This window comes from Pongo pygmaeus, chromosome 13, assembly GCF_028885625.2.
Source record: "Pongo pygmaeus isolate AG05252 chromosome 13, NHGRI_mPonPyg2-v2.0_pri, whole genome shotgun sequence".
NCBI lineage: Eukaryota > Metazoa > Chordata > Mammalia > Primates > Hominidae > Pongo > Pongo pygmaeus.
The window spans coordinates 79,711,287-79,726,597 of record NC_072386.2 but is presented as its reverse complement, the minus strand read 5'-3'; positions in this window follow the sequence as shown (position 1 = coordinate 79,726,597).

Here is a 15,311-nt window from a genome sequence, read left to right as displayed (position 1 = left end):
GCAGGTAAAAACTTCTCTATCCTTGAGGATTCTTTTCCTCATGAACCTTTAGGTATTCCTCCAGGTCCAGGAGTGGAGAGATCACCTTTAGGTAAGGATAACCACCCCTCAGTTAGTGACACAGTCTTCGAGTTTTAAGGTGACAAGTAAGGAAGGATCTCAGTATCCTGTTTCACCCAATTAAAGTGCCTCTTTTAAAAGATAATGTTATAAAATATCTCACCCACTCACAGTATCAGCAATAATACATTTGGAGTTTAAATCAGCCAGTGTCCTCCAACTGAGGATGAAATTACAATCACACACATTTATAAAGTGCTCCTCTATGATAGGCTCCGTTCTGAGCACTTTACATATTTTTCTTCATTTTACTTTTACAATAACTTTGGGAGGGTTATTATCCTCTGTGACAGATGAGAACACTGAGGCACAAGTTGCTTAAGTAACGTCTCCAACGTCACTCAGCAGGTGCGTGGCAGAGATTTAAGTCCACGTGGCACAGCCCAGAGTTTTGCTTCAAACCACCGCACAATTGACTCCACCATTAGCCTGGGGCTTTCACTTTCTACACGATGAAGATTACATATGGATAAGAAAGACTTCAGAAGAAAGAAACCATATTGGTTTCCTTTACTTTAAAGTTCAAATCTAATTCATCAAAAGAAGGAAATGATATGCTAGTTTTCTTTCTTTTTTTTTTTTTTTGCAACCTACTGCCATACTTAAATTTCAGTTTTGAGTCTCTTTAAAAACTTCACAAAAATCCCTCCATGCTTGATCAGTAATTTCTAGCTGTCTAATTGAGTGGAATGAGTAGACATGTTGCCAAAGAACATCAGCAACTTGTCACAAATCAAACCCACATATCCAAAAATCTAGTACATTTCTACACTTGAGTAATCAGAAAGACAGGATGATGGCAGGCTTCTCTCGGTGCCTGAGGTCTGCCTTACAGCAGGAGTTGTGTTTTGTTGTACTTTTTTTTCCACTTCAAGAGCATAAGCAAGTGTGAGTTGTCCCATTGGCATTTCCAGTCTGTCACTGTGTGAAAGGTTATCCAGTGGAGTTTCTGATGGAAATGCCAAAAACTTTTTCTGGGTTCTAAAGTTTCTTACTAGCAGGGGACACGTGTTCTGACATCCCTTCCTGGCTGCATTTATAGGAAATTCATTTGACCTCTCTAAGCCTCAGAATCCCCATCTCTATACTGGGGACAGTAATAACTACAGTGGTCTTCCCTTATCCGCAGGGGACACGTTCCAAGACCTTTGGTAGGTGCCTGAAACCGCGGATAGCACCAGCCCCGACATAAAGCGCTTATCTGCACTGTGGCCATAACTTTTGCGGTTGGAGATGCAACAGCAAAAGCAGCATGACTTTGTTTTCCTTCTTCACAATTTCACAGGACGAAGATTTATTCTTAAAAAGATCTTAGCAACTTCAGCATACAATACTTGGCTTACTATTGGAACTTTCATCTTTTCACTTAAAGGAAGCACCTTAAGGCTTTCTTTGGCATACGTGAATTGCCAGCATCACCACTCTTGCCCTTTGGGGCCACGATTAAATAAAATAAGGGTTTCTTGTGCACAAGCCCTGTAATACCATGACAACTGATCCAATTACCCAGCCAGCCGCTAAGCAACTAATGGGCAGGAGGCAGGGAGGTGCTGGACAAAGGGAGGATGCACATCCCTGCCCTCTGACTGTCAATCCCACGAGGGCAGGGGTCCTCTCTCTGCTGTCCTTCTAGCATCTAGCCCTTTGTGACCACTGAGTAAATATTTGACAAATAAAGGAATGAGTGAGTGAATGATTTCTAAGACTCCTTTCAGTTCTGAGTCAATGAGGCACCAGGCTACCCTTGTTTTACCCTAGAGTATATATATTTTAAAAAGACAAAGATGTTCTTTTGGCACAACTAGGCAAGAACAAGAAATAAAAGAAAAATAGGAAATAAAACTATATTCACAGATGATATGACTTTGTATATAAAGGATTTTAAGTACTTCACAAAGTAATCTATTAGAGGCAATAAACAAAAGCTGAAGGAGCTCATCACTACAAGACCTGCCCCACAAGAAATGCTGAAGGCAATTCTTCAAGTTGAAATGCGAGGGTGCTAAACAATAACATGAAAGCATATGCAAATGTAAATTTGGTAAAGACAAATATGGAAACAAATACATAATACCCTAATACTGTAATAAAAGCTTGTAAATCTTTTTTAACTCTAGTATAGAAGTTAAAAGACAAAAGTATTAAGAATAGCTATAATTAGGCCAGGCTCCGTGGCTCACGCCTGTAATCCCAGCACTTTGGGAGGCCAAGACAGGCGGATCACCTGAGGTCGGGAGTTTGAGACCAGCCTGACCAACATGGAGAAACCTCGTCTTTACTAAAAATACAAAATTAGCCGGGCGTGGTGGCGCATGCCTGTAATCTCAGCTACTTGGGAGGCTGAGGCAGGAGAATCGCTTGAACCCAGGAGGTGGAGGTTGCAGTGAGCCAAGATCGTGCCATTGCACTCCAGCCTGGGCAACAAGAGCAAAACTCCGTCTCAAAAAAAAAAAAAAAAAAAAAAAAAGAATAGCTACAATTACTAAAATGTGTTAATGGATACACAATATATAAGACATAAATTGTGCTATCATTTACATAAAGTGGAATGTGGGGAGAGTAAGAGTATAGTTTTTGTATACGATTGAAAGCTTGAAATAAGATGATTTACATAAGTAAGCTTTATGATAACCACAAAGAAATTACCTATGGTAGATACACAAAATAAAAAGAGAATGGAAGCAAAACATATCACTACAAAGAAATCATCAAATCACGAAAGAAGACAGTGAAAAAACAAAAAAGGGACAAAAGAACTACAAAACAAATAAAGCAAATAAAATGACAATAGTCCTTGACTATAATTTCTTTAAATAAAAATGGATTAAACTTCTTAATCAAAAGATATAAAATAGCTGAATGGATTTTAAACAACAATGGATTAGAGATTTAACTGTGTGCTATCTAGGAGAGACTAACTTTAGATTTAAGGACATACATAGGCTGAAAGTAAAGGGATGGAAAAAAAACATTCCACGCACATGGAAACCAAAAGAGAGTGGGGGTGGCTGTATTTATAACAAAAAAAATATGCTTTAAGGTAAAACCGTCCAAAGAGACAAAGAAGGTCAGTGTATAATGATTAAGAGGTCTAGTCATCAGGAAGATGTAACAAGTGTAAATATACGCTGTATGCACACAACATCAGAGCACCTAAATAGATAAGGTTGACAGGTCTGAAGAGAGAAATTGACAGCAATATAATAATAGTAGGAGACTTCAATACCCCACTTTCTATAATAAATAGAACATCCACACAGAAAATCAATAAGAAAATAGCGGGCTTTAACAATACTACATGCCAAATGAACCTAATAAACATGTGCAGAATATTTCATCCAATAGCAGCAGAATACACATTCTTCTCAAGCTCAGATGGAACTTTCTCCAGGATAGATCACATGTTAGGTCACAAAAATAAGCCTTAACAAATTTAAGAAGATTGAAATCATGTCAAGTATCTTTTAAAACCACAATGGGATAAAACTAGAAATCAATAACAGAAGGAAAACTGGCAAATTCACAAATATGTAGAAACTAAACAACACAGTATTGAATAACCATTGAGTAAAAGAAGGAATCGAAAGGAAAATAAGAAAATATCTCAAGACAAATGAAAATGAAAACACAACATACCAAAACTTATGGGATGCAGCAAAAGCAGTTATAAGGGAAAGTTTATAGCAATAAATGCCTACATTAAAAAAGAAAGATCTCAAATCAACAACCTACCTTTAGAGCTCTAGGAACTAGAACAAACTGAGCCAAAGTGAGCGAAGGGAAGGAAATAATAATTATTACAGCAGAAGTAAACAAAATAGAGAACAGAAAAACATTTTTAATATCAAGGAAACTAAGTGTTTGGTTTTGGGGAAGATAAATAAAATTGACAACCCCTTAGTTAGACTAAGAAAGAAAGAGAGAAGACTCAATTAAATAAAAGCAGAAATAAAAAAGACATTACAACCGATACCATAGAAATAAAAAGAATTAGAAGACATTATTAGGAACAAATATATTGCCAATAAATTGGATAACCCAGAAAAAATGGACAAATTCCTAGAAGCAGGCAACCTACTAATACTGAATCATGAAGAATTAGAAAATCTAAACAGACTAATAATAAGTTAAGAAGATTGAATCAGTAATCAAAAACCTTCCCAAAAGAAAATCCCAGGACCACACGACTTCACTGATGAATTCTACCAAATATTTAAATAATTAGGACCTGTTCTTCTTAAACTCTTCCCCAAAAAATGAAGAAATATTTTCAAACTTATTTTAAGAAGCTATAATTACCTCAATACCAAAGCCAGACAAAGATACTGCAAGAAAAGAAAACTACAGATCTTGTATTTTTACGTTCATTCCTGATTAACATAGATGCCAAAACCCTCAATAAAATACTAGCAAATTGAATTCAGCAGCCCGTTAAAAGGATCATACATTATGATCAAATGGGATTTATCCCCGGAATTCAAGGATGATTCAACACATGCAAATCAATAAATGTGATACATCATACTAACAGAATAAAGGATAAAAATCACGTGATTATCTCAATAGAAATAGAAAAGCCATTTGAAAAATTTACCTTTTCATGATAAAACTTCTCAAAAACCTAGGTATAGAAGAAATTTACCACAACATAATAAAGGCCACATATGAAAAGCCCATCACTAACATCATACTCAATAGTGAAAAACTGAAAGCTTTTCCTCTAAGATTAGGAAGAAGGCAAGGATGCCCACTCTTACCACTTCTATTCAACATAGTACCAGAAGTTCTAGTCAGAACAATTGCTAAAGAAGAAGAAAAAAATGCCCAAATTGAAAAGGAAGAAGTAAAATTACATGTTTACAGTTGACATGATATATGTAGAGAAACCTAAAGACTACATACGCACACACACACACACACACACACACACACTGGTTAAAACTAATAAATGAATTCAGTAAAGTTGCAGGATATGAAATCTACCTACAAAAACTAGTTGTATTTTAATATACAACTAGTATCCCCTAACAACTATCCTCCAAACTATCCCCCAACAAACTATCCTCCAAAAATTAAGGAAAAAATATCCATTTACAACATCATAAAAAAGAATAACATACTTAGAAATAGATTTAAGCAATGAGGGGAAAGACTTATGCACTAAAAACTACAAAATGTTGATGAAATAAATTAAAGAAGACACAAATAAATGGAAATACAACCTATGTTCATGGATAGGAAGGCTTACTATTGTTAAAATGTTCCCATTAATAATATATGACTCAAAGTGTCTACAGATTTAATGCAGTCTATCAAAATCCCAATGGCATTTTCTATAGAAACAGAAAAAACAATCCTAAAATTCATGGGATCCATGAAAAATCCTGAGTAGCCAAAGCAATCTTAAGAAAGAAGAACAAAGCTGCTTTCATAATACTTCCTGATTTCAAAATATATTACAAAGCCATAGTATTAAAACATATGGTACTGGTATAAAAAAGACATATAGACCAATGGAACAGAATAGAGAGCTCATAAATAAACCCACACATATACACTCAACTGACCTGTGACAAGAGTGCAGAGGATACACAATGGGAAAAAGATAGTCTCCTCAACAAATGGTGTTGAGAAAATTGGATATCCACATGCAAAAGAAGAAAATCAAATCTTTATCTGACATAATACAAAAAATCAACTCAAAATGGATTAAAAAGATGGCATAAGACCTGAAACTGTAACACTCCTAGAAGAAAATGTACAGGAAAAGCTCCATGGCATTGGTCTTGGCAGTGATTACTTTAATATGATACCAAAAAGCACAAGCAACAAAAGCAAAAATAGACAAATGAGACTACATGAAACTAAAGATCTTCCACATGGCAAAGGAGACAAACAGCAGAGTGAAAAGGCAAACTATGAAATATAATAAGATATTTCCAAGCCATATATCTATAAGAGGTTAAAATCCAAAATATGCAAGAAATTCCTAAAATGCAATAACCCCAAAAACACAATTTTAAAATGAGCAAAAAAATTAAATAGATATTTCTCCAAAGAAAATATACAGATAGTGAACTGGTATATGAAAAGATGCTCAACATTACTCATGAGTAACTAGGGAAATGCCAATCATATCACCTCACACCTCACACATTTTCTGATGACTTTTATCAAAAAAAAACCCAGAAGATAAGTGTTGGTGGGGATGTGAAAAAATTGACATCCTTGTACATTGTTAGTGGGCATGTAAATTGGTGCAGCTGTGATGGAAAACGGCATGGAGGTTCCTCAAAAAACTAAAAGTGGAACTACTATATGATTCAGCAATCCCACTTCTGAGTATATATCCAAAGGAATTGAAATCAGGATTTCAAAGAGATATCCATACCATCAGTTCGTTGCGGCATTATTCACAACAGCTAGTTTGGAAACAACCTAAAGGTCCATTGACAAATGAATGGATAAAGAAAATGTGGTACGCATATACACAAAGAAATATTATTCCGCCTTAATAAAGAAGATGCTGCCACTTGTGATAACATGGATGAAGCTGGAGGATATTATGCTAAATTAGATAAGCCAGGCACAAAAGGGCAAATACTGCATGATTCCACTTACATGAGTTAAACTCATAGAAACAGAGAGTGGAATGGTGGTTTCCAGGGGTGGGGGAGCAGGATATGGAAAGGGTTGCTGTTCAAGAGGTATAAAGTTTCAGTTATAGAAAATCAGTAAGTTTTGGATACTTACTATGTGGCAGTGTGCCCACACTTAACAAGAAAAAGAAAAAGAGTATAACAAAATCCATAATCTACTAAACTTTGTAAGATCTGAAGATTTCATCATATTTGCTTCTGACAGATCTTTTATTGCATAAGAGATAAAGTTTTACATTGTAGTTGAAGACTTTTGAATACTCTTCACCAATCACATCCCCACTACCCACACCCTAAAGTAACTGCCACCTTAATTGTGGAGTTCATATATCCCACACTTTTTTTTATGTTTACTCCTTATTATGTATCCATGAATGATATATACTATTTTGCCTTATAAAATTATACATGTTGTCATGTTGTAAATATCCCTCTGTAAATTATGTTTTCATCAGCATTACGTTTCTGAGGCTTATCAATGTTAATTCATTCATTTTACTGAATAGAAAAACAGATAGTTCCATAAAGACACATACACGTGTATGTTCATTGCAGCACTATTCACAACAGCAAAGACATGGAATCAACCTAAATGCCCAACAATGGTAGACTGGATAAAGAAAATGTGGTACATATTCACCATAGAATACTATGCAGCCATAAAAAGAATGAGATCATGTTCTTTGCAGGAACACAGATGGAGCTGGAGGCCATTATTCTTAGCAAACTAACACAGGAACAGAAAACCACATATTGCATATTCTCACTTATAAGTGAGAGCTAAATCATGGTAACACATGGACATGTAGAGGAGAACAACAGACATAGGGGCCCACTTGAGGGTGGAAGATGGGAGGAGGGAGAGGAGCAGAAAAAGTAACTATTGGGTATTAGGCTTAGTACTGGGGTAATGAAATATTGTGTACAACAAACCCTCATGACACAAGTTTACTTATATAACAAACCTACACATGTACCTCTGAACCTAAAATAAAAGTTTTTTTGAAAAAAAAAGAAAAACAGTTCACATTATATAGACCTCACTACAATTTATTGACATATTCTCCTGTATATGTATGTTTAAATTGTTTATGCATTTTCTACTATCATAATCTACCTTGTTATGAACATTCTAGAGCATGACTCTCTGGGCATCTGTATGAGTTTCTCTAGGTTTTCACCTGGCAGTGGAATTCTCAGTAAAGGATGCATGTCCAACCAGATATTGCCAAATTGCCTATCACCATGGTCTTCTAATTCACCCTCCTACTCTCAAAGTCAGAGAGTTCCTGACTCCCTATGTCCCCACTCACATATAGTACTGCCAACTTTTACTTTTTCCAATCTACTTGCTATTTCAATTTTCATCTTCCTGATTACCAGTGACAGCGAGCAGATTTTCACCTTTGTTGGTCTTTGGGGATATGTCTCCTGTGAATTGCCTATATTCTTTTGCTCATTCTTCAATTGAATTGTTGGTTTTTTCTTAGAAACTGAAAGAGTTCTTCATATATCTTGGATGCTAATTATTGGTCAGTTATATGTTTGCAAATATCTCCTGGACTAAAACTTGTATTTCCATTGAGGTTGTTTTTTTGTTTGTTTGTTTGTTTTTAGAGATGGGGTCTCACTCTGACATTCAGGGTGGAATACAGTGGCATGATCATAGCTCACTGCAGCCTTGAACGCCTGGGATCAAGTGGACCTCCTGCCTCAGTCTCCTGACATGCTGAGATTACAGGTGTTAGCCATCCTGCCCAGCCCTCCACCTTGTTCATATTGCCTTTTATGCTTGTTTTTACCTCTAATATAGCCAAATGAATAAAGTTTTTGTTTTATCATTTTGCCTTTTGTGTTTTGGGAAATACTTGTCAATTCTAGATTATAAATACCTTCTCCTATATATACACTTCACATTTTTTTCATTTCGTTTTTCACTTTTAGTTTTTTAATCCACCTTATGTTTGGTGGTGGTGTAAGGGGGAATCTAATTGTTTTTCCAACACTTCCCTCAGCAGTACTGACTAAGCTGTTCGTCATGTTCTCATTGATTCATAGGGACACCTCTGTCCTGTTAATTTTCCACGTATGTACAAGTCTATTTTTAAGTTCTCTATTCTGTTCCTCTGATCTATTTTTTAAAGAAGTCCAAACATGTGGTAAGCAAATCTTCCCACCTTGATCAGTTCTGATTATTCTTTACCATTTCTTCTTCCATGTGAGTTTTTGATTAGCTTGTTACATTTCCAAAAGTTATTTGTTGGACATTGTTTGAAGTTTCAATGAATTCTTGGAAAAATTTGAGGAAATGGACATCTTTGTGCTGTGAGTCTCTTCATCCATGAACATCTTCATTGCCTCATCTATTTTTTGTGTACTCCTCTTAAGTAATCCAATAACATTTTGAAATTTTCTTCATAAATACCTTTCATGGCTTTTGTTAGCTATATTCCTAGTTACTATATATTTTTGTTGCCACTATAAATGGTATGTTTCTTAAATTGCATTTTATGTTATCTGCTGCAATGGATAACACATTGATTTTCATATATATTACACATATCCAGCGAGGTGGCTAAACATCCTCACTGATTCTAAACATTCATCTGTAGATACCCTTGGATTTTCTATGTAAACAATCTTACCATCTACAGATCATTTCAGTTTTGCTTCCCCTTTGGAAATTCTTATACTTATTTCCTTTTAATATCTTATGACAGTAGCTCAGTAAAATATTGGATAAAAAGAATGATAGCAGACATTCACAGATTTTTTTGACTTTAAAGAGATCTGTGCAATGTTTCACCATTTACGCTGCTGGCTATACATTTATTTGGTAGATGCTTTCTACCAGGTTAAAACTCTTTGTTTCGCTTCCCCATTTTCTATAAGTTTGTATTATAAATAGATGTAGAATTTTAAACTGTTAATGTGGTGAATTACACTGATAAATTTTCAAATGTAAAGCCAGTAATACATTCCTTAAATAACTTAGATTTGTCATGATCTGTTTATGTTTACAAATTGCTGGACTCTGCTAGTATCTATTAGGATTTTCATGCCTGGGTTTCTAATGAAGGTGACCTTCCCTTTCCTGTCTGCTTTGTATAAAAAATAAAGTAGCCTCAGAAAATGAGATAGAGAGCAGGCCCTCCTTTCTATTCTCTGAAACATTCTGTATGATATTGGGATAACTGTTCTTTGAATGTTTGGTAGAATTCTCTTATGAAAACATCTGGTCCTAGCAGATGTATGATATTAACCAGAGCAGATTTTTAACCCATTTCTTTAAGGGTTAAAATATATTCAGGTTAGTTTTTTTTTAGTTTTGCTGAGTTACATTTTTGGAGGTAATTAGTCTTCTCTCTGTGTTTTTGTAGTTTTTGTTGCTGCTGTTGTTCTTATTGCTGTCTTACTTTTAGTCTCTGTCTCTCGTGCTGTGCCTTTGGTTATTCCTAGAGTGGTTTATTTGTGCCTTCTCAATTTGGGTTTTTTTTCCCCCTTGCAATCTATGTTGACTAAATTTGTCTATTTTATTTGTTGTCTTAAAGAACCAGCTGTTGGATTTGTTGACTTTCTCTATTTCATACTTGTTTTCTACTTCATCCATTTTCCTCTTATTTCTTGTGCCTTCATCCTTCTATATTCAGTAGTTTTACTTGGTTTTTAAAATTTTATGTCTTCCTGAGTTTTCTGCTTTGCTATTAAGTTCGAACATTTCTTCTTCTCTGAAATAAATATTTATTTTCTTCCAAATACTAGTTTAGCTGCATTCCTGATATGGTTTGGATCTGTGTCCCCACCCAAATCTCATGTTCAGTTGTAATCCCCAGTGCTGGAGGTGGGGCCTGGCGGGAGGTGATTTGATCATGGGAGTGGTCCTTCGTGAATGGTTTAGTGCCATCTCCTCAGTGCTGTTCTCATGGTAGTGAGTAAGTTATTGTGAGGTCTTGTTGTTTAAAAGTGTGTAGCACCTCTCCTGTCTCTCTCTTCCTCCTGCTCCAGCCACATGAAGTGCTGGATCCTCACCTCACCTTCTGCCATGTTTGTAAGTTTCCTGAGGTCTCCCCAGAAGCCTGGCAGATGCCAGCATCATGCTTTCTGTACAGCCCGTGGAACTGTGAGCCAATTAAACCCCTTTTCTTTATAAATTACCCAGTCTCAGGTATTTCTTTACAGCAATGCAGGAACAAACTAATTCCAAAGTTTTAAAATATAATGTTTTATCACTCCATTCTAAATATATGTATGCGTATATATGCATATGTACATACTAAGTGATTTTTAACTTAATTTCATTATAATCAGAAAAATTGAGTCTGTGTAACTACTAACTTTTTGTTTAATAAATACTTGTTTTCTAGTTAGGACATGGTTAATTGCCACAAATATTCCATGTCTGCTGCTTGAACATAATGCACGTATTTTTTAGCTGGCCTTTAGATCAGTCTGTGTCTATTCCGTAGTTTCTCTCATCCACTGAGTTGTTCACTAGCAATTAACCTCTATCTGAGAGTTCTAGTTTCTGAAATTCTTGGCTATGCCTGCTGAATCCCGTAACTGAGAAGGTGCTGAGTTCCACATATATCCACAAATGTTTCTTTGAGATTGTCTTCTAAAATTAAATTTTTCTGTGGGACTTTCTTTGCATATTAACAAAATTCCTCCTTTAAACCACCATTCCCTTGCCATCCAACCCAGACTGTCTGCAGAAGTGTTCTGGACATTCTTGAACTTTCCATTCTTCTCACAGGACCCAAACAATAGGGAGTGGGTTTTTTGTCAGAAGTTTTTTTTTAAAGCCTTGCTAAGGCGAGGGAACTGAGACCCAAGGTAAGTTACAAGACATAGGAAGATCCCCGAGACAGATCTGCACTCCAGAGCCAATACTGCCATAGGGAGAGCAAGGGTGAGTGGTGCTAGGACCATTGCCAGGGTTTGTTTGTTTGTTTGTTTGTTTGTTTGTTTGTTTTGAGATGGGGTCTCCCTCTATTGTTCTGTCATCCAGGCTGGAATGGAGTGGCACCATCTTGGCTCACTGCAGCCTCTGCCTCCTGGGTTCCAGCAATTCTCCTGCCTCAGCCTCCTGGGTAGCTGGGATTACAGGCATAAGCAATCACACCTGACTAATTTTTGAATTTTTAGTAGAGACGGGGTTTCACCATGTTGGCCAGGCTGGTCTCAAACTCCTGGCCTCAAGTGAACCACCCACCTCAGCCTCTCAAAGTGCTAGGATTACAGGCATGAGCCACCGCACTGAGCTGCCAGGATTGTTTTAAAATATTTAAGGTCTAACAGTGACACGGGCATGAGATACTCAGAGAATTTTCAGGGTAATTGTTTTATAACTCTACTGAACACTTGTAAAATGCAAATGAATAACAGACATCTGAAAATAATCTTTCCTCTCAATAATAATGATAGTGTATCTACAAAATAATAATGTATCTACAAAACTTTAAATTAAGATTTAATTTGAACAATGAAAACAACAACGAGATAGCATTTTTTACCTCTTAGATCAGCAAAGAGTATAAAGTGGTAACATTTGTGGCTTTACAAGAGCAGAAAACAAGCTGGTGGAACTATAAAAATGGTGTGTCTTGGAAAAAAAATAAGTTGGCAAAACACAATAACTCCCGTTCTAGGACATCTACCTTAAGTAAAAGCCATAACCTCATACAGGCAGAATGTTATCATTGCCCAGGCACGTCCTGTTCTCTTCTGTGTTGGGTATATAGAAAAATACAAACCCCCCTCCTTCACAGGTAGATGGGGCCGGGTGACTGGCATGGGCCAATGGGCTGTGGGTGAAAAGGAAGAGTTTCCTACATGGTAAGCCTGGCACCTGTGAGTTCCCATTGACTCTGGGCTGTCTGTGCAAATTCTGGAGGGAGGATGGCAGTGCTGGCACTTCTTCAGCCTGGTCACCCACCGACTAACTATGCAAAATACAGCTAATAACAAACAGCCCCAAAATCTCAGTGGCTTAACACAACAAAGCTTTATTTCTTGTTCTCTTACAAAGGATGTGAACAAGATGTCCAACAAAGGATGTTTATCAGCTTAAGCCTAGATGATCCTAACAACTACACAGATTTATATCAAATGAGATTCATTGTAGCATTACTAATAACAGTATAATTTTAACAACACTCTAAATGTCAAAACGTAAGAGATGACCAAATAAGTTATGATCCATGGTATAATACTATAATAAATATCCTACAAAAAATAGAAGTGATATGTTGAAGATATTTGGCAGCAACGGAGAAATTCTCACAATAAAATACTGAGGAAAAAAGGCAGAATATTAAACAATTCATACAGTACAATCACGTTTTTTATTTATTTAAAACAATTGACTAAATGCAGAGGAAAAAAAAGCCCAAACACCTCAGCAATAGTAATGATCATGGTAGTGAAGCAACACAAGATTAGTGATCAAAAGGCTGAAGGTGGCTGTCAGGAAGTTTGTAAAACGAAGTATTGATGATGAGTTTGAATGATGCTATTTCATGTTAATACAGAAAAAAATAAGTAAAGACTATTTTCCCAAACCATGCAAGCAGCAAGTGGGAATGAGTCATGACTGGTTATGGGGAATTTTTTCATTGAGCAAGCATACCCACGACTTGCAAAATCATAGCATGGGGCATTGTGCCAATATATTTATTTATTTTCCTTTGTTTTCTCTGACAGCAACCCTAATCTCAGGTTACAGTTTGGCTGGCCATAGTTAAAGGGAAACAGAGATGAGGAGATGAAACATGCAGGGGGATTCAAAGAGCATTCTCGTGGCTTGCTAACCTTAAAATCAAGTCCTGAGGTGTGGATTATTAGATATGCCATATAACAGCACAGACAACTTGAACTTGCCATCCTCAGAGGTTTGAAAAATATGCCAAACCATCTGACTACACATAAACATTGTGTACTTAGGAAGGGTATTGGCTTGCAGAAAAAAATAGGAATGTTTTGAAATTATCAGGGCCCATTCCAGGAAAAGACAGGGGAATGGAGGATCACTGTGGTTTCAGAAATGGCCATCGGACTGATCAAAGAACTTTCACGTCTCAGCAACAAATAGAGTTCCAACAAATCCAACTGTTTCTTCTCTGGGGAAGTCCTTAAGGCTAAGGACTTCCTTTCTTGTCTTTGTGGGTTTTTCCAGAGGTGACCATGTGAAAGTTCATGTCTCAGCACAGTTTGGGCTGGAATGACTCCATATAGATGCTGATAAACCTTTTTTCAGAGTCTACGAATTCTGTTGTGTGACATCCACGGCTCCTGAATGTCACCAACTAGGAGATTACTCAGATTCTCTTCCACTGCAGTAGTGACAATTGATAACTCACTGTGAGTGCAAAGTAATACTGCTAATTTTTAAGAGAAGGATGACAATGTTTTATAGGATAACTCCCTGAGGATATTTGAGAGAGGAGTAAGCATAAAGAATTGAGGAGTATAAGGAGCCAGTTGGAATCATTTTTTAGACTCAGGACATAGCAAATTAATCATTTGGAGCATCTGTCATTTGTTATTCATTTAGCAAATTTTTATGTAGCACCTACTGTGTGCATTGTTCTGTCCACTGACAACAATGTGGATCCTACATCCATAAAAGCTACCATCTAACAGAGGATGTGGATATTTACAAACTAGAGTAATGAAAGAGGAAGTTATTGCGGGACCTGGGTAAGGAGGCAACATTGAGCTGAACCCTTAAGGAGCAAAAGCAAAAAGCAACTCTAGAAGTCTATGGACATGGGCTCAAACAGTCTGTCCCTGGTTCGTGGAAGAAGTTGATGGGTTGTGAACAGGTTACTTAGGAACTAAGAAGTCAATGTTAGAATATCGCTAAGATGGGCAATACTTCAGAGATTCCCCACAGAAGCTCAGAGGGAGTCTTAGGGGAAACCTCTCTCAGCTTCACATTCATTAGATAATTCTTCTAATCCACTTCTAATCCACTCAGTTGAGCAGTGGTTTCTATCAAGTGTGTCAGTTTGGTCCTTTGGAAAGCAGACACCAAGACAGAGTTTGAAGTGCAAAAGATTTATGGGAAGTAACACCTAAGATATGCGGAGAGAAAGCAAGATATCCAGAGAAAGAAAACCTTCACACCATGGTGCAGGCTGACACCTCTAACAGGTGAGAGTGAAGGAAAAAAGATGGGATAGGAGAGACTTAGCTGGTGGTGCAGCCAAGAGAAAGTCTTCGCCAGGCCCACAGGAAGCTCCAGCACAGAGAGAACACAGAGAAGCCCTACAGTGGGCAGAGATGTCCAGGCCTTGTTGCCCTGTCATCTTCAGGCATTGGTTGAGGACTGCCTAAGAAAAATACAGCCTCAGCTTAAATGCTGCAAGGGCTCCTGAAGGCGTCACAGCTGGAGGCTGTCAGCTATGTGTGCTCCTCACAGCCCAACAGCATATCTTTCCTGAAGGAAGAGCCAAATGTCATTTATCCATGGCTGCAACACACAGCCACATGGCTTGGTAGCAGTAGAGGTGAGACTAGGCCATCACTTGC